The 19,209-nt window shown below is 40.3% G+C and overlaps 1 protein-coding gene and 1 long non-coding RNA gene across 6 annotated transcripts in view; one reads left to right on the top strand and one right to left on the bottom strand.

Annotated features, from left to right (window-relative positions):
- The window catches only part of ca10a (carbonic anhydrase Xa), a 266,880-nt gene that overhangs the window by 208,517 nt on the left and 39,154 nt on the right, over positions 1–19,209 (top strand). The window lies entirely within an intron of this gene.
- On the bottom strand, positions 1,042–18,968 carry LOC311250377. 2 transcript variants are annotated; one of them, XR_014621272.1, is made up of 3 exons: positions 18,900–18,968; positions 17,101–17,332; positions 1,042–2,571 (listed from the first exon to the last, which is right to left on the bottom strand). It is a non-coding gene; the product is annotated as an uncharacterized lncRNA (long non-coding RNA). The 2 variants fall into 2 exon arrangements; XR_014621273.1 differs by lacking the exon at positions 1,042–2,571 and adding an exon at positions 10,342–10,408.

Genomic DNA, 19,209 nt, shown 5'->3' with positions numbered 1-19,209 from the left:
AAACAACTCTAGTTGTTCTCAGCTCACACTCCCAGAGAAAAAGGAGAGTGATAATGATGTGAAAAATTGAGGGTTTAAATTTAGAGTTACTGCTGCCTTAGCCGCATAAAGTGAGCCTGAGGGCCAGGCATAGGGCTTCCCCCTCATACAATGCCCAGTGGATCGTTCCTTACCACAAACAAAATAAATAAATCAGAGCAAAGTACCCAGGAGCAAAGTGTCTGTGTGGGCGACCTACCCTATTTTAAGACACATTATGAGGACGAGTTTTTTTTCCTCCATCTCTTTGATTCACTTTCCATCCCCACCCTCGCTATTTTGCTCCGTACTCATCTCTCCTTTTCCACTCTAGCTCTCCGTCTCCTGCAGCAGAGCAAAAAGACAATGTTATTTCTCCATTTTATGTAATTTTTGATTACGCGTAAAGCTCTCCATCTGAGGTACTTTGTGTATCAAGTTAAATCCCAGAAAGCATGGCAGTACAGTATGTCAGTGCCATAATCTGTTTGGGTTTAATGTCCCTCATCTTCAAATGTGTTTGTTAAGTTGCTAAAGTGATTTCTAAATTAAAGCCTCCCTAGTTCAATCATAAGTTAAGTGCTTTCCAAACCATTCAGTGCACCAAACACGGAGGAAAATACAAATATGGGGCCTTCCATTTGAAAAATGGCCTCAGCGCTTTCCCGCAGTAGAGCAGCTGGAGCTGCGGTATGAATCCAGATCTTCGCAGAGAGATAAGATACAGTACTTCATGCAGGCTGACGCATACATATGGCTCTGCTTTTTAACAACCCCACAATGATAAGTAGGCCGACAGTAGCTTTGCAGTCCCGCACTCTGTCTGAATGCTAATGAGGATGCCAGTACAATCAGAGCAGCTTCCAGAGCTCCAGCAGCGAGCTGCGAGTGGACGAGTGCTCTGACGCTAATTTAATTTAATCCTGACCTCCTTTCCTCCTTTACCCTGTGAGCAGTAGGGTATGTTTGAGGGTTCAAGACGCCTGTGTGAATGTCACACAGGTGCGTACAGGATATCCGAGCCATAACTCATTCCTTGTGGCTTGTGGCCACAACATGTACTAATGGTAACGTAAGGACTTTTAGCTGAGAGACTCTTCTCTCAAAGAATTGCTTAGTTGAAGGATGATCACCATTCAAACTGTTCTTGATGCTCAGACAATTTAAAACAATGTAGTTTACCTTGCAAGGCAGCTGGTTTCACATGATCATGTGATCTTGTGAATCCACCTTGCCAGACTTCAAGATATGTGCTTGTGGCTGAACAGCCTGTAGTAGAGCAAATCAGTGACCGTAGCCGCTAGAGCATCAGTTTTATCAGAACTGGATAGATTGAGTTGAATTGAAAGAAAAGCAAAGAATACTTTTCTTAATGGAAAATATGTTTTTGCTCTTCTCTCATTTGCTCCAACTTGCTCCACTGGTGGTAGCGCTCTCCAACTGTTGATCTGATTGGTTGAAGTTAGCCCATGACAGACAGCGATTGGACAGATGGTACATCCAATCACCAGTCAAATCGAATATTTTTTTAATTTTGAACTTTGAGTTTTGAATTTTTTAGCGTAGTATCCCCAGATGGTTCTGTGTAACAAGCCATCTGACACGTTTTCGTTGTTTTCGTTTTCCTTTTGAAATAATGATACATTGTATTGGGGTTAAGGAATTTTGATCATTTTTCTTTGGCAGGATGAGTGTGACTCTTTCACTCAATGGGGAAGTAACATTAGCAAACCTAATAAAAGGACAGACTGACTCTATCCTTTCCTGTCCAAATTTAGCCAGTTCTGAAATTGGTATCCAATCATTTCTTCATTTCAAAAGTAGCCATACTGAAGATGTTCTATAACAAAGATGACCAAATACAAACGTGATTGTGTTGCTGAGACATAGGAAGATCTTGAAAAAGTTAGTTTTCTTCTGAATTGATTGTCTGAAAAATGTAATTTGCACATCAGAATGATAATTCTCTGTGGGTTTGTGAAAGGGTTTGTCACACCCTTTCACATTACACTAAGTCATTTGATCAATTGTTGATATAAAAATCTTGGTAAGTGCAGCTTGAGGTAGAGGATTTCAGCACAGTCACTTCCTGACTTTCTAACACTTTCACAATCCAAGTAGCAAACATGAAGAATGTTTCAGGTAATAGAAATGCTATGCCTACTGTACAATGGAAGGTTATTGAAAGGTTCTTGTACATTATTGGTATGGTGGGAACCCCCAGGATTATTCTTGTGTTTGATGCATATAAATATGTGTGTCCCTATCGTGTGTGAACCTTGCTGCCAGCCACCCTCTGTCTACCCTTCGTGATGTGGCTCATGAGAAAACAGATGGCATAGTGGGACATGTTCCAGAGCTTCACTTCACACTGGGCCGCTGCTGTGCTGTCATCTCGCTGGCATGGCCGCGGTCTTAATCAGGGGCTCGATGGACGCCACTTTACACCTGCCCACTGTCACTCAGCCAGAAAGCACTGATGCTGATGAAGTGGATGTTAGCAACAGAAGGCTAGGACTGCCTCATCTTCCTCCTCTCCTCTTCTGTTTCAACCTGCAAGACAGAGGAGAGAAATAGCATCTAAAAGTTTGTCCTAACTTTTGCAGTCCTACTTGTTTTTACCATATTTGCTGTACATAAAAGTTAAATAACCACTCTTGAATTCTGTTTTATCCTGGCTCCATTTTCTTAAAGGCCGTTTAGATAATTTGCAGAATATTTGAATTGAATTTCCATTTCATTCTTAAAAACGCTCTGCAGCATCTGTCAAAACACTTCCCTGATGTTTGCAGCTAATTACATTTAAAAGCCTCCGTTTATTAGCTGACTCAGCAGGTTTCCGAAGGCTTTGTGGATCAAAATATTGAATCAATGGCAGCTTTCGGACTTGATATCACCTTTTTCAATGATTACACATAGATGCAGAGTTTGCTGGCAAGACGGCAGCTTTTATTATATTAGGGTGTACTAGTTCCATAACTCTCTTTCTGAGTACAACAACCCGTCAATAGCATCAAATATTTATCGCTGTACCTGTCTTCCATCAAAGCTATTGGCTGCCTTTGCCTGTCTTTGCCCTGAGGTAAGCACTACAATGTCAAAAAAGAGGGAGTGAAGAAAACTCTATTATTTTTATTCACCCTCTCGACACTTGTACACTCTATACCCACATGTGACCTTGCCAGAATTGAGAGAACTTTTTTATTCGGGAACAAGCTGAACTCTCTTGTACCCTTATTAAATTCCAAAACAGAGCTCTTGTCCCGTATATGATTGCAATCAACTTCTCAGATAGCAAAGCTATGACATTATGCCCAGCTTTTTCCCTCTTCCCCCCTTTCTGCGTTATCAGCTGTTACTTGATTTCCAGCGGTGGTTACGGACAGCTAATCTGACCGGCCAGCTACGGAGTGAAAGCTCCCGCCGTGGCAGGAATGACAAAGAGAGAGATAGAATCAAGAGGAGACTTGGACCCAGCAGAGGGCTTGTGGCTACTCATCATCAAGCAATTAGGTTTGGTAAGAAGAGTGGACCTCTGGTGAGGAATCCAGCAGTGAGTGAGTTGAGTAGAGGAGGCTCAAAGGAGCATGGAGGACAGAAGTGATCTGTTGAGAGCTGAAATTCAAACATAAAAGATGTTTGCTTTGGTTCAAATTAGTGTCCTCATCACTTTGATGCACACAAGCTTAACAGAACAACACAACTACATGCACACAAGCAGCTCTTTGAGCTAAATCCTAAAGTCAGCATGCTAAAATGCTTGCAACATGCTGATGTTTAGCAGTCTAGTCATGAATTTTAGAACTGTTAATCATGTTTACAATCTTAGTATGTCATGTTAGCAAACTCATAATTGCTTATTAGCACTAAATATAAAGTGCAGTTGGTAATGTCATGCATTTTGCAGGTATTTGTTCATGAAACAAGACACTGGAAAATAGATATTTTGGCCTGGTGATGATGCTAAATTGTTCAAATTAATCTGTGGGGAACATAAGTGTCTCCACTTAATTTCATGCCGATGTAGAGATATTTTACTCATGACCAAAAATGTAACCTCCTGATATGAGAAGTAAGGGGTCCACTAAAGTCAACAAAAAACATTGTCTGGAAACCATGGAAACCATTTTACTAATTTTATGCCAATCAATATCATTTTTTCACTGAAAAAAGCTTTGATCTGCTGGTGGTATTGTACAAAAAAGTTGGAAGATCACCAAACTCAACACTCAACACTCCAAATGTTATGGTAATCCTTCCAATATTTGTTGACTTGTACACTGTTAATTCATCTGTAAATATTAGCAGTTAGCACAATTTGAAAGCCATACTCCTGCTGCTTTGAACAGAGTCATGTTGAGGCGTGGCTGTGGTAGGATCGATAACAGAGCACCAGCAGACCCTGGACCAGCTGACTACTGTACCTGCGTCTTAATGGAATGTGCATGAACGCATAAAATAACAAATAAAATTAGCGCCATTAGTAGTGCCATTGTTTCCAAATGCGAGAGTAAAAGTAAAAAAATGTAAATGGAAGTCATTACTACCCAACTTTGCAAGTATGTTTACTGGTATCTACCCATGTATATATGCAGATTTGCCTTTGTCCATATTTTGAGATGGACAAAGATCAGATCTTTCTCTGAGATTCCTGCCTCCAACCCAATGACATTGTTTTAGGAAGAGTGGTTGGTGTTTGTTAGCAAGCTGTAGATGGAAAAGGGCCCAGCTGCAGCCTCACAGACTAGCCTTTACTACTTGACACGCCCCCCTGTGATCTATTCCCAACCCAAACAAAGAAGTTTTGGTCCCTCAACCTAACCATTTTGAAGGTGCATCATATAGTAGCCGTGTTTTGTAGCCACTCTGAGTCTGCAGATAGATCTAGTACAGATGTGTTTGTAGGCATGTATTTAAAAGTTATTTTAAGCCAATCCACAATGTTTTCCCAAACCTAACCAAACTGTGAGAGTACAATGAATGACCTATTCAGCCGTGAATGTATGATGATGTGTTGCTTTATTCCAGCTCCATGTTTAACACACAGTGATGAGACTGATTGTATCTGGTGAGTGCATTTCCCAAAATGTTGACCCATCTCTTTTATATTGCTATTCATTTTTGCCAGGCTATATATAATGTTTGGATTTGATGTACTTCTGGTTGCTAAAACTTTTCTGCAAATAAAAGCTTGACTTATCTTGAAAACTTCTTGGTATCAATTGGGATGTGAACCTGAGCTGTCAGAGTTTGAAGTAAAAGTGCAAACTTATTCACAAGCTGACCTTCACACCCTCAGGCCTACTGTCAGTTTTACTTGTGTCTTCTTCATGAGCAGAAGGGTTTTGCATATTTCATACATGGAGCAATCTTTTTTAAAACATTTTTTTAACTATTCAACTTCACAAAATTTTGTGAGCCTAGGAATGGTTGTATCGCATTCAGACCACGATCTGAGTCCAAACGAAGCTCCCGGCTTGGTTTGTAAACATACCAAGAAACCTCCTTGTCAACAAGGGCTCGATCCAATTGATTTGGTCTGCACCCGACTGTGATTGCCGTGTTCTCATGAGTCCAAACAAACCCAACAAAGGGAGAAACTGCTCCAGGGTTCGAAGTAACTGCCCTAAAAAGCCAAGGTGTATGACTGAGGAAAAGTTGAAACACAGGCAGAAAAAGAAGAGCTGCAGAAAAAAAGATATTACACCTTTCGAAAGTGATTCTCTGACTTTCAGAACAGACTCTGAGCGGTGATCCCCTGATGACCATGGTTGAAACGAGTATTTCAGGCAGTACTAAGACTGGTATGCCGTATTAAAAGCCTCCTTTACTTCCAGTCACCAGTTGCCAGCGCTTTTTTATTTTTCTTGTTTTGGTGACATGAGAAGTTGTCTTGAAATGCCATCATCTTGATAGCCATATCCGGGAGATGCTCCAACGGCTCTTTTGAAATTCACTGTTCTGGCACATCAGACGTCTCCAGATAGTCATGGACACAAAGACAAACATATGCTTTCAGCCTGAGAATAAAAGGAATCTCCTCACAGCCTTAAAGGCTCAGAGCGCTACTCCGAATTAAAAATGTAACATAATCACTTTCTAAAGCTACACATGTTCCTTTGACCACTTTTGTCTAATGTGATTAAAGGCGGAAGGATAGTCCCCTGTTTTCAAGAAGGCTGTTAGGCTGTCACATTAAAGAAGGCTCCACAGCAGTTTTCACAAGCCTTCTTTTCTCAACAGCCAACAATTTAGAGGATGACTGAAAGGAGAAATGTATTATCTGGATTTTGTGCTTTGGCAGCAGTTTGATTCAAAGTGTTTGTGCGTTCAGTTTTGCCACTGCCCATTATACTCTGGAGGAATCCCACAATCAAATGTGATTATGTCAAAGTGAATAATGAGAGACTGTCAACAAATCAGCTCTTCTACCCAAGCTAGTGTTGATATACAGACATTTCTTGATGTGAAACATGAGGAATTTTTTCCAATATCTCATTTTCTTTTAGAATCTGCACACCATGAATGGTGATGATCTAGATGGGCAGTCATGCAAGTTTTGATGCAGTACACTGCATTTATCTACAACTTTTGTCATTGATACCTTAATTTGTTAATTGTAGTGATATACTTCTTGCAAGTGTGAATATACAACTGCACAGAAGCACATTTGTTTGTGCACATAATGTGCATCACTGTGTGTTCAGTCTTTCCATCAAGTTGAAAACACAGCCCAAGTACATTTTTATAAATGAGGCCCCTCAGGTACTGGAGACTGATTGGTTTCCAAATGTTTTACAGGGTGTAATTAATTGCTTCTCACTCCACCATTGAGTTTAACAGCCTACTTCGACTGTTGAGAGCCTCTCAGATGAGAGACGGAGGGGTGCTTGGACATTTACTGTGGTCCATGTGTCTGAACCAGTGTTTTAGCATTACGTTTCAGTATTATCCCCACTTCTTGCTGTTCTCTGAGCATCTACTAGCTCAGAAAACAGCACATAAAATATGCAACAGAGATTAGTGTCATAGATTCATAGATAGAGGCATAGATGCCCCATTGCTGTACATCAACTCCATTGTAATCAACCAAAGTTGTCTTTGTCTCCCAAAATGACGCATGTTAGCATTCCTGCTGTGGCCTCCCACTGACAAGGGCTAAGGGGTGTATTGGGATTCAGACAATATGTCTGTTGATGTTTATCAGGGTCTTCTAAAATGACCCACATGAGCCTTATAAACATGTGTCATATGAACATTTAAAGATCAACCACCTCGATGCTTAATGCTTGGTTGAGGCAACTAAACCTATGTCATAAAGGTAAGGGAAAGATTGAGGCCCTACAGTAACTAACAATGACAGAGTGCCAACCACAGTCTCAGGTGTGAAAAGTCAGAGAAGTTCTACAAAATCAGCATCCTTTGAGGAACTACTGGCAGCTAGAGACGGCAGCTAAGGGTGTCATTTAGGTGGACAACAATGGCCAATCCTCAAGAGGTTAGTGTCGATGTTACTTTTCTCAATTTTTTGTTGTTCTCTTGACTGACATTAGTAAGAGGTTGATTTATCAACTTGCTCATCCGCTGGTAGAACTCTCCTACTGTTGATCTGAATAGCAGAAGTTAGTCAGTGATGGACAGTGATAGACAGATGGTTTGTCCAATCACCTGCCAGGTTTTTTTAAGTACCTGCCCTTTTCTAAACACTTTCTAGGGGCTCCCTTCCAGATGGTTCTGTGTGACAAACCATCTGCCCTGTCAGGTTAGACCATATTGCAGTAAATTCACAAATATTAGTGCTGATCATTTAAAAAAATGCATTGTCAGACCACGTGATCAGAGGGTTTTCAGAATTGCCCAATTTCAGGCTTCTTGTCTGGTGAACAGTTTGATTTGAACAAACTAGCGAAGCTGTTGTTTTTCTGCTGAGGACAGAACAGTCTCTTGAAATCTCTTTCCAAATGCCTCAGATCAGTGTTGAATCTCCCTCATCATGTAGCATTACTGGAACTGCTGCACTGAAATGTGTGTCCATAACTTCAGTGAGCTGCAACCCACACAGTCCTGCTTCTATTTAATTCATCACGGCTAGTCTTTCCCTCGCCCCTTTTCCCCTCTCTTTCTTTCCCTCCCGCCCTCCTGTGCTCTGTAGCGTCGCCTCTGTCTCTATCCGTTCCATTTACTCTCCACATCTGCACACCTTAATGAAAGAGCACCAGTCATCTTGTATTATAATCAAATACATTACACTTTCGCCATGATTCAGTGCTTGGAGCTGCAGGCCTTTAGAGAGGACATTAAAACCCATCTGATGGTTGTTAAAGCACGTGTGCATTTCATAATTACTGTCTGATATATTCATGTGGCTTATCACCATTTCCAATACTTTACTGTTTTACCCTGTGCTGCTGCACGTGTGCTACTCTGACATATTAAAACTTTGCTTAGGTGTACGATTTTCTTTCAGCTGAAACCCTTTTTCATTTGGTGATGGTGGCTTTTATATTTAAAATGCTCAGCGTAAAGAGAGCAATACTGCAGTCTAATAGCTGAACATATAGAGTAGTTAGGGTAGACTTCTTCTTGTAACAAGGGGTAATTTTTTCTATTGATCTGTATGCTCAGATAATGATGATGTTCCTTGGGCTTTCTCATTACAAGCATGCTACTGCTGTTTTCTATTACGCGTACCTGCCTGCTATGACCAAGTCCGCCCCAGACAGTCAACAATCTCCTTTATGACTTGTTTACGTTTGCCCAGAGCTATTACCTCTAATGTGGTGGTGCGTTGTGAGTATCACTATCTGTTAAGGGAGGCCTGTCGAGCATTGCAATTGTCCTTTTCGGCTCCATCGCTCCTGGAAGCTTCTTAGAACCAATTAAAAGCATGCTTAGGCTGCTTGAACAAAATGAGGTGTATTAGGGGGGTTATAGGAGATGCACAGCATTGACATATGACATGACATACTATTGCAAAGGGTGGCACTTTGTAATTTACATTAATGAACAGGGAAAAAAGCCTTAATATACATTACACACATGCATGCACAAACTAGCAGTGTGTTCCTGTATATTGCTGACGGCTGTGATCTCTTCCCACTCTTGTGCATCTTTTAATTGAAACTGTGTGTGTGTGTGTGTGTGTGTGTGTGTGTGTGTGTGTGTGTGTGTGTGTGTGTGTGTGTGTGTGTCAGCGTAGGTCTGTGTGTGTGTCTGTGTGAAATGTTGTGTCAGCTGTCAGGCTCAGTACTGATGCAGTTTGCTTTATATCAGTTTCTATCTAAATCAAGCCGTGTTGACAGCTTCCTCTGTCTTTTTGATACACTTGTTGTGATGAGTGGATGTAGCTGCCAGTACACACAGGACTGTGTGTGAATAAAATAAAGTATGTTTGTGTGTTGCCTAAACAAGGAAGAAACTCCAAAGAGGGGACATTTTGTTGGTAATTTCTAGGCTAAGGCTCTGGTTTGGTTATAGGGCTGTAGGGTTACAGCTGGGCCTATGTTTGAGTGAGAGTTGGGATCTCTATCACACAGAGATAGCAGATCCAACCAAAAATACTTTGGTTAGGTATAGACAACAGAAATACTTGGTGAGGTTTAAGAGAAGATGCTTTGGGTCCAAATAGACCCACATTATACAAAGGATAACATATTTTTCTGGTCTTTTTCGCAAGTCGCAAATCTATGACATCACAAAGAGTATCAATAATTGTGGTTCCCATTGCAGTATACCCATTGATAAACAGATATCTATCAATGGTTCACTGTGATGCTGAAAAACTTACAAATGTGTTTTTCAGGCAAGTTCTAGATTCATAAGAACCATCTTTTTCTATGATTTCTATGTGGATTTATACATGTTCATCCTGAGATAGCGATATCCTCAGAAAATATAAGTCACAATCTAGTTGTGTATGTGTGTCAGGCTTAGGCGTTATGGTCTTACTGAGTTATGACTCCCAAGTTGGACTACAATGTCAATGTAAACTGCAGTAATCAGGTAAAGCACCTTAATTATTTCCACAAGCTGTGTGTCACATCCGCTGCTATGGCTGTAACTGCTGACTGTTAATAGCTGATGGTCAAAATTAGCTGTCAAACTACAAAAACTAACTTCCCGTTGTTTTTAGGACAAACTGTCTGTACCTGTCCCTCTCACCTCGTACTGTATCTCTGCCCCACGTCTCTCTCTCCACATGGTGTATAGGGCCTTGGCAGGAACACACATTATGATGGGGCTCACTGAAGACATTTTGACATGTCACAGTAGGAAAAGGGTGTAAATAATGGAATGAAGAATGTCTGAATTTCATTTACCTGCTTAAGTTTCACACTACTGGTATTGGACATGCTGGCTCACTGTCACACTGTCATGGCTTACTGGGGCACTTGAATAGAACAGAACCATTGTTAATGTTATTAGTTACACCTGTGCTTTTTCTATTATGACGAGATAAAAACATCTTATTGTCTTGGAACAAAAAGATTATAATGACAAAGGTGGAAGCTAACTCACACTAACAAAAACAGGAGAGATTGGAGATGTGAGATTCAGAGTTTCAGTCCAGCCTAGTCACTACAAAGCTCTGTCTCAAGTCATTCATTCAAATCATTTCATATATTTTCATTATAAAAATATTCATTATCGCTGCCTTAAAGGAACAACGATGTGATGTGGAGCTTAGGAACTTAATCGGGTTGTTATATATCAATTAATATTTAATATTTTTGTTACTGTCAGAACTCCCAGGGCCAAAACAATACAATAATATGTTGAACCATCACTCAATACTCTCTGACTCCCATAACCCTTACTGTTGTATGTGGACGTAAAGTGGAAACAGACAACTTTTTGACATCTCCCCTCCTAGCATTTTCCAAGTGGTATTTTGGCACCACTGTGGCAAAGACAACCCTGATCGCTAATACTTAGGAGCCAAAAAACAAACGTGGATTTTTGTGTCAGAAACCAACATAGATGTTTCTTTCTTCTGTTCATGGCTTCCTTGCAGCTCCTAGTCCGTTTTCTAGCAGCTAACAGTAGCGTTAGCAACATGGCTATCTCCAGCAGTCTGGCTACAGTCCGAGAAACAATGGTAAGAATCAAAATTTGACCCAGAAACCCTAATCTCGGTGCTAAGATAAAAGGACAGTAAATCACTTGGTCTCCTGGCTGAAGAGTAAACACATATCAACACGGGAACAGATTTTGACACAACACTGGCGTTCTTCATTGAGTGAACGCCAGTCCGTTCACTCTTGTTTTACATCTGTATCTATCACTCTCCCTCTTGGCCTCCTTTACCTCCTCTGTCAACATTATTCTTTGTCTTTTGCAGTGAGAGTTTCCAGAGTTTGTCCGCTGTTCCATCATTACCTGGGGATAGCTACGACACAGGGGAGAACAAATCCTCCTCCTGTTTTGGTTACAAAGTGGCAGGCATGCTTTTGTGCCTTAGTGTCGTAACCCAGCCTGGTGATAGACCAAATAGCATAGTGAAAGTAGGATTATAGGGAACCAGTCTAAACGCAGATGGTGTCATTTTTCTACAGCCATTACACTATGTAATCAGTATTTACTTCGTAATGATACGTTTAGGCAGAAAAAGATTTCCACCTTTAAAATAGCTCCAAAAATGATATAGTTTCAAAAAGGCTCAGCAATTTCCTAAAAACACCTGGTCACAATAGTTTTTATCAAACCAAGTTATTACCTAAAATGAAACCGGAGAAAATAGTAGTATTTGTTGTGGGACTATTTTCAACCGTGGATTAAGCCACATTTGGTGCTCTAGTGAGTATTTGTGGCAGCACCCAGTCACCCAGTGTAACGGTGTGGTTCGTTGATGTGTGTTGTTTAAATTGTATATATATATATATATATATATATATTATATATTGTATATATTTGGGACAACAATGGAGCTGTGTGACACAGCTTGAAAGCCCAAAAAGCCTCAGTTTCAGGCCAGATGAGAGTCAAAGTACATCATGAGGTGAACTACAGAATTCGTATACTGTTTATCGCAAAACTCTTAACAAAAGTCTGGAGGGCAGACTAGCATTTCCTGATGTGATTTTGAAGCCATTAGTGTAAAAGCGGAGACGGACTAATCAATATAATAGTCTAATGCTGAGACATGAGAAGAGTCGGACAGCTGCAAGTGTTTTGTTGATTGTCTCACCGCCGTGTTTATCACAGCTCAGTATACAAGTAACTCATAGTCCTCTGCTTATTTGACAGGCTGGGTTTATTTTCATGAAAAGAGCACAAAAGCAAGCAATTTTCAGAAGTACATTCAGCCCTGAGAATGAAAATATGAACTTCACACCCGCTTGTAATAATTACTTCACTACTTGCAGAAATGTTGAGACTCCAAAGAATAATGAGAAAGCAGATTGGAATATAGTGTCTTTGCTTTGTTTGCAACCTTTCCACTACATTGACTGGCTGGTAATTGTAGCAGCAGAAACCTGAAAAATGAAGTAAGCAAGTTTTATTCAAGAGAGTATTTATGTATTCTTCAAGCCTGGCTCCCACCAGCTGGCTAAATGCAGCTAAGTGTGATCTCTTTCAACCCCATCTCAGAAGATTCACTGTTTTGCTTAAAATATGAATGATTTTTATTTTCATTGTATCTCTGAAAGTGCTTTTGTTCTCCAGCAGAGTCTTGTTTGCCTTTTCAAAATCACCATTTTGAAAGTTAATCATTTGCATATCTAAGATTGCATCACGTACAGCCTCTTAGCTTGTTTTCCCTCCGTCTCTGAGTTTCTCTTCTGTTTTGCTGTTGCGAGTGCTTCACTTCGGTAGCCGGGGATTATCGATCCCAGAGGATGAAAGAACTACCAATTAGAAAAGGAGCAGCTTTTTACTGTACATGCTCTCTTAGCGGCCGCTCTGTATCTCGGTTTCACTGTAAGACAAACATGATTATTCTCCTCGCCTTTGTCATCCCAACCACACTTCACTACCCTCGCCTCCCAGCCAGCCTCCAGCCATTTACCCTGACAAGAGCAATCAGCCTGAACAACAGATATTGGTTGGGAAAAAAATCCTGTACAATGAGCGCACACTGCTCGCTATATGTCACAGTCACATGAGACAATAGTGTGAGAATACAAGGCAGGAGAAACTCAATATTCCACCTGTGCTTCCTCTTTTTTGTGCATCATGATTGTGCTGTGGGACACAAGCGTCCACATACTTTTGTCCACTTTTGGTTGTTGGTCTGTTTTTCATCGGCCCCTTTAGAACCACGTATGATGATGGACCATACTGTATATGAATACTGTATATTCAACTTTTAGCAACAGTTTGGCGAAGGTCCTCTCCTTATCACCAACATCATGTTAGACTTCACTAATGTTCTTCTCTGAATGGGAACAAAGCCATTTGTTGGAAAATGTGAAACCAGGAGTCGAGGCTGTACAGTGCGGTCCTCTCAAAACAGCGGAGCGCAGTGTCTCTTGGGGCCGGGTCTCACTCGTTACTGTAAAAAAACACAACTGTATAACTTATAATTCACTGCTCTGGGTTAAACAGTTTTCGCTCCGGCTACTCTGTCTCAATAGATTTACTTTGCTCTCAATGAACCCTCCCAAATTGGACTGTGCATAGCCTCTGAGAACAATGGAGGCCAATTACAGTACCAAGGTGTTTTATGGAGTTTTCTGATGGACAGATACCAGTAGCTTCATTGCTAAAGTAACCACTAACTGCCGCTAACATATCTGCTGTTAGGTAGTTGGGCAGCTGAGTCCTATTTGCTGGCCCAAACCCAAGAAGAAAACCACCTTGGTACTGTATTCCCTGTCATCAGACTGGCCTCAGTCTATTCGTAGGCTGTGTTCTTCCATCCCGGTCCAACCTGGACAGAGTCTGTGACTGATAGCTTCATGGCTCCATGTTACGCAGATTTCAGTGCTATTGGCTACTGTAAACGCCAGTTAAATTTTATTTGTATAGCCCAAATTCACAAATCACAGTTTGCCTCAGAGGGCTTTACAATGTGTACAGAGACGACACCCTCTGTCCTTCGACCCTCGATTCGAGTGAGGAAAAACTTGCACAAAAAAAAAAGGCCCTTTTAACAGGGAAAAAAAAATGCGGAAGAAACCTCAGGAAGAGCCACAGAGGAGGGATCCCTCTCCCAGGACGGACAGACGTGCAATAGATGTCGCATCTACAGAGCAGATCAACGAGATCACAATGTATACAATTATAATGTATGGTTGACAGGAATGAAAGCACATAAAGAGGTATTACAGCAATAATAATGAAATGCACGTGGAAAATGTAAAATACCCAGAAAATGTATGCAAACAATGTTGATTTTGCAGGAAATAGCACTCCGCTAGCTGATTCATGGGAACTTTAAAGCTGCACTAACTTTTTTTTTCTACCCCTAAAAGTCATACATGTCTAAAAAATGAAGTCATTATTCATGTTAAAGTCATTAACGTGTCAATCAAGTGAACAAACCTTCTGTTTTCACATCCAGCAGACACAGAGCAACTATCACTAATTACCTCCACAAAGTAGGTTATGTTTTCACCCATGTCGGTTTGTTTGTTGGTTTGTCAGCACGATTACATAAAAACTACTGAACAGATTTCCACAAAATGTGGATGGAGGATGGGTGTCAGCCCAGGATAGACCCCAATAACTTTTGGCACGGATGCGGATAAAGTGACAAATGCAGGGTTATTTTCTCACCTTCTTTAACATTGCAAGACTTTCAACATGTTTGTCAATTTCTCAGGGAATAATATATGGTTCTTGATAAAAAAAGTAGTAAGTAATAAGAGTTCAATTTGATGCGGATCCAAATAAAAGTCTGGATCGAAGGGATTTAAGTATATCATATTTGATATTGGAATAGGCTTGATTGAATTAAAGGGGACTACTGGGCCTTGGAGGAGGTATATGCTTTAGTGAGCGCCATTCCTCTTGAAGTAATGTTTACTGCTCACCTGTTCAATGTAGGAAGAGCAAGAGCAAGAGCAAGTGAAATCCTCCACACACAGAGAGTTATTGGATGAATTGTTTCGTGCAGCTTTTGTTTGTTGGTTTTGGTCTAACTAAGCGTAACCAAACCTTAGCCGTAGTATTGGCAGGTCAGATCAGGTAACATGGTTAATTTCTGTTACAATCATGTGTTTTAGAAGGCATTAACAAACAGGCTGCATATTTTCAGCTAATTATCTCAGTGTCCTTCATTAACAGGCAGCTGGACATTCCTCATTTCCGATGTTTTAGGAGAGTCCACAGGCCTCGCACCACGTTAACTCATAAATAATAATAGCCAGCCGGGGTGTTGAGGGAGGTTAAATTTTTCTGGCCCTTTAAGGGGTCTCACCTCACCCTTGTCAGCTTGCCAGGAACCTGAAAGAGTTCTCTTCACTCGTTACCTTTTCCTCCTCGGGCACTGGGTCCAACACAGCTCTCTCCTCCTGCCTCCCCGTACTTATCTCCTCTTTGCATTGCTCCCTCTTCCTCTCTCTTTCTCCTTTCAAATCATTGATTTTTCTGAGCTTCTATAAAATATTTACAGTGTGTGGGCAGGCTTCTTTCTCTGGGAATTTGAGGGGGGGGCGGGGTGATCATTTTGAAAGCAAGTGGTAAAAGAAATGAGGGAGAGAGAGGAAGGAAAGCCAAGGGAGTCAAAGAGGAGAAAAGAGAAAGAGGCAGATAAGAGAGATGGAAGTCCATCCAAAGTCGTGGTGCGAATATCAATTCTTCACTTTGAAACAACTCCGGATTATGAATAAATAAACAGGGCTGCCGATAAAGATCGTTATTCATGGCTTTTGTAATCGGCTACCATGTTTCCCCACAAACCTCCCAACGTATCGATTTTGAATTTTTCCTGATGGTTTCACTCATTTTTTCATCTTTACCTCTCCCTTCTCTTTCTTTGAGGCTCCAATCTCTCATTTTTCTGTTGAAGTGTTGTTGCAGACTGCAACATCGCTTCGCCCTCCTGCTCAGATTGCTGCCTAATTAAATAAAGCCCTCAGGACTGTTCCTGCGTAAGCTTTTCTTGATGATGCAGGCTTCAATGAAAACTTGAATTCCTAAGCTGTCAAAAATGCAAGACAACAGCTTTCCCTTATTACTGAAACCAAAGCTCATACAGCTGAGAAAGACTTCAAGAGAATCTGATTTTCTTCATTTGTGTTTAAAGCTCTTACTAAACAAGTGACTCGCAACTGTTATATCAGTCAGAAGACAAAGACTGAGAACAACCAACCTTCAGAATACACTACAGCCTTCAGTCATGATTATTCCATAACTTCAGTATGAGAATGATTTCACTAAATAGACATCCTTTCAATAGTCTGTTTTCTTGCATAATGTTTGGAGGATCTTTTTGACATTCATTTTTGTGTCCAAATAAACCAATAGTCAAGCGTTATTTTACACATTCTGACCTCAATATATGATTTGAGCATGATTTGTGTCCGCCTAAGATGATGTTCATGGACTACTAGTATGCCAGAGCAAATACCTGAAGACAGAAGACAAAAATGTAACAGCACCCCAGTCAGTTTTAATGAACATAAGGAAACATGTTTTGTGAATCTATCTGCCAAATTGTTAAACGTAAAACCTTTATATTGAATTAATCAGCAAAATGTTCCTGTTTTTTTCTATTTAAGCTTTTGTATTTCCCATGTTGATGTTTCCTTTGCCTCATTCCAATTTCCATTTGAAATTTGATGTTTGCAATTTAAGCTTTCAAGTTTGAGCATTTCCATTTAGGTTTACGCATATTAACTTTTTTCTCACTTTACATTTTCACCGTTTCATTTCACATTTTAATTTTTCTATTTTATTTTTAAATGCATTTACAGCCTGATTTTTCCTAGTAGTGTGATAAAATAACCTTTTTTTTTTATTTTATCTCTACTTTTTAAATTTTTCGATATCTTCCATACAGAGAATGCTCTGTGCTCTGAAACTAGAGCTGTGAATTTCTGACTGAATGAACCATATTCATAGGTACACAGTCAGTGGGCTAATGGTTACTTTTAATCACTAAACCATGTCTGTATAGTTCATTCAGTAACATACCTGAGGTAGATGGGGAAATGAGATGAACGAAGAGCTCAGCAGTCATTTGTCCTTCTGTATATGCGATAAACTCTTACTAGATGTCTGGACAGATTGTGCATGTTTCCGCCCACACATGCAAAAGACTCGTTGCACTCGTAGCAGTGAGCATTGTCCACATCGTCCTCTACCCTTCGCACAACACATAGATGAAGGGCACATGAAAAACAGAGATCTCTCTTCTGGGTGGGGACTGGGGAGAAGAGAAAATACATGAACATCCTAATTCCTCCAACATCAACAGCAGCACCCTATAAAAACACTGAAAAGATTTTCACAATCTAAGGGAGACACCCACGTTCTCCCCCATTTCCACCACTGGTTGCAAGACTGTAACACTGTGCTGGGTATCAAATATGTTCCCTCCCAAACCTGTGTGGCATAACTGGTAATATAATGTTTCAGAAACACAGTTGGATTTCATCTCATCTTTAAAAGCTGTTGATTTAGCTGGAGTTAACATGACAGTAAGCCTTTGGTGGAGTGATCCACAGCTGGAACATCTGCAATTCAGTTCACTTTTTGTTTTAAATTTTTAGCATCCACATAAACATTCATGCCTTTTCTTCTTTTAGCACACAACAAAAGAACTTAAAGCTGCTGTAAGCGTTGTCATCGTTGTACCTAACTTCCTGTCTGTTTTGCATTTAGCAGTCCCCTCCCTCCTCTGTGGTAATCACCAGACATAACAGCAAACAGGAGGATGTGTGTAAACAAGCAGAAAGGACCGCCTCTTTATGGAGTTATCTGTCCTGATTGGATAAAGTGGGCAGGGATACCAGAAAATGTATTTTCTCTCGAAGGAGAGACATGGGTTTCTGACCAAACTCTATAACCATGATTACTGTGGGAATATAGAGCAATTTAACACTTACTAATAAAAAATATATCACTTACAGCAGCTTTAACATCACAGTGCACAATACTCATGAAGTGGACTACTTATCCCTTATCAACATTAGAAATTGTCTTCACATCAGATGGACCCTCTCCAGGAGTATTGCCTGACATCACATGTAGTGTAGACTTTATACTTCATTGGAGCTGTATTAGCCTTTCAGTGAGGAGATCAATGGGTGCCAAATCTTCTCAAATTAATAAAATGCAGTTTCTGTCAACTCAGTTAGCAAGAGTTTAACAGTAGGCACTCCCTTGATGAATGAGTTTCTTGGCAGTGAGAAGCCTAAAGGATAAAAGACGTTGCTGAGCTACCTGCAGTCTCCTCAGCCATTCCAATGATTAATACTGGATCAGGTTCAATTTAAACCTCAGTTTATCTTCTAAAATCTAAAAATCCTCAATTCAGTTATGTTTTGTTTTGTTTGGTTATGTATGACCACGTTTGCACTGCAATAATGTGCTTATGGGACCGTATCCAACTTTAAATTTGTTATCACTTGAAGGAAATCTGGTTCGTGGGCAAGTTGATGTAACTGTTGACAGAAGAGATAGAATATTCATCCTGTTACAAATAAAAAAGGTGAATTCTTAAGCAATAATATGCCTCCCTGTTTAATTTGAGAGTTTTTGTTGATTGCTTAGTCTTGCATGCCGAGAAACTTATGATGGCTAATGTTAATTAATGCTGTATAAAGATACTGTACCTCCGTATAACTTACATGACAGTCAGTTTGCTAATGTCATGTCAGTTCACTACTTGTGCTAATGTTACACTATGTGTTAGCATTTACCATTAGCCAGTATTACCACTTGAGACAAGTACTCTTTTAAACACATTCAGTGAGTCTACGTTAACTGACCTGTTTGCTGTGGTTCAGATAAACAGGCTAATGTTCTTCTGTGGTGTGAAAGCAAAGCATCTGCTGATCAAACAATCTGTCATAAAAGCAATTTCCCAGTCTGCTTAAACAGTGTATATATTTATGCAAGACTATGTGGTAACCATGGTAACCTTTATGTGGGTCAGCATATGAATGCAGGAGTTGTTTCCTGACACATGAAACAGTAACAGGAGGTAAAGAGGCTGTGCATTTTACAAGTGTATCTGTTTACTTTTTGTCATTCTAAGTACCAGTTACAGTCTGAAGTAACGACACTCGTCAACCATTT

Source organism: Pagrus pagrus (genome assembly GCF_965226575.1).
Source record: "Pagrus pagrus genome assembly, chromosome: 21".
NCBI lineage: Eukaryota > Metazoa > Chordata > Actinopteri > Spariformes > Sparidae > Pagrus > Pagrus pagrus.
This window is presented reverse-complemented; position numbering and strand designations above follow the sequence as displayed.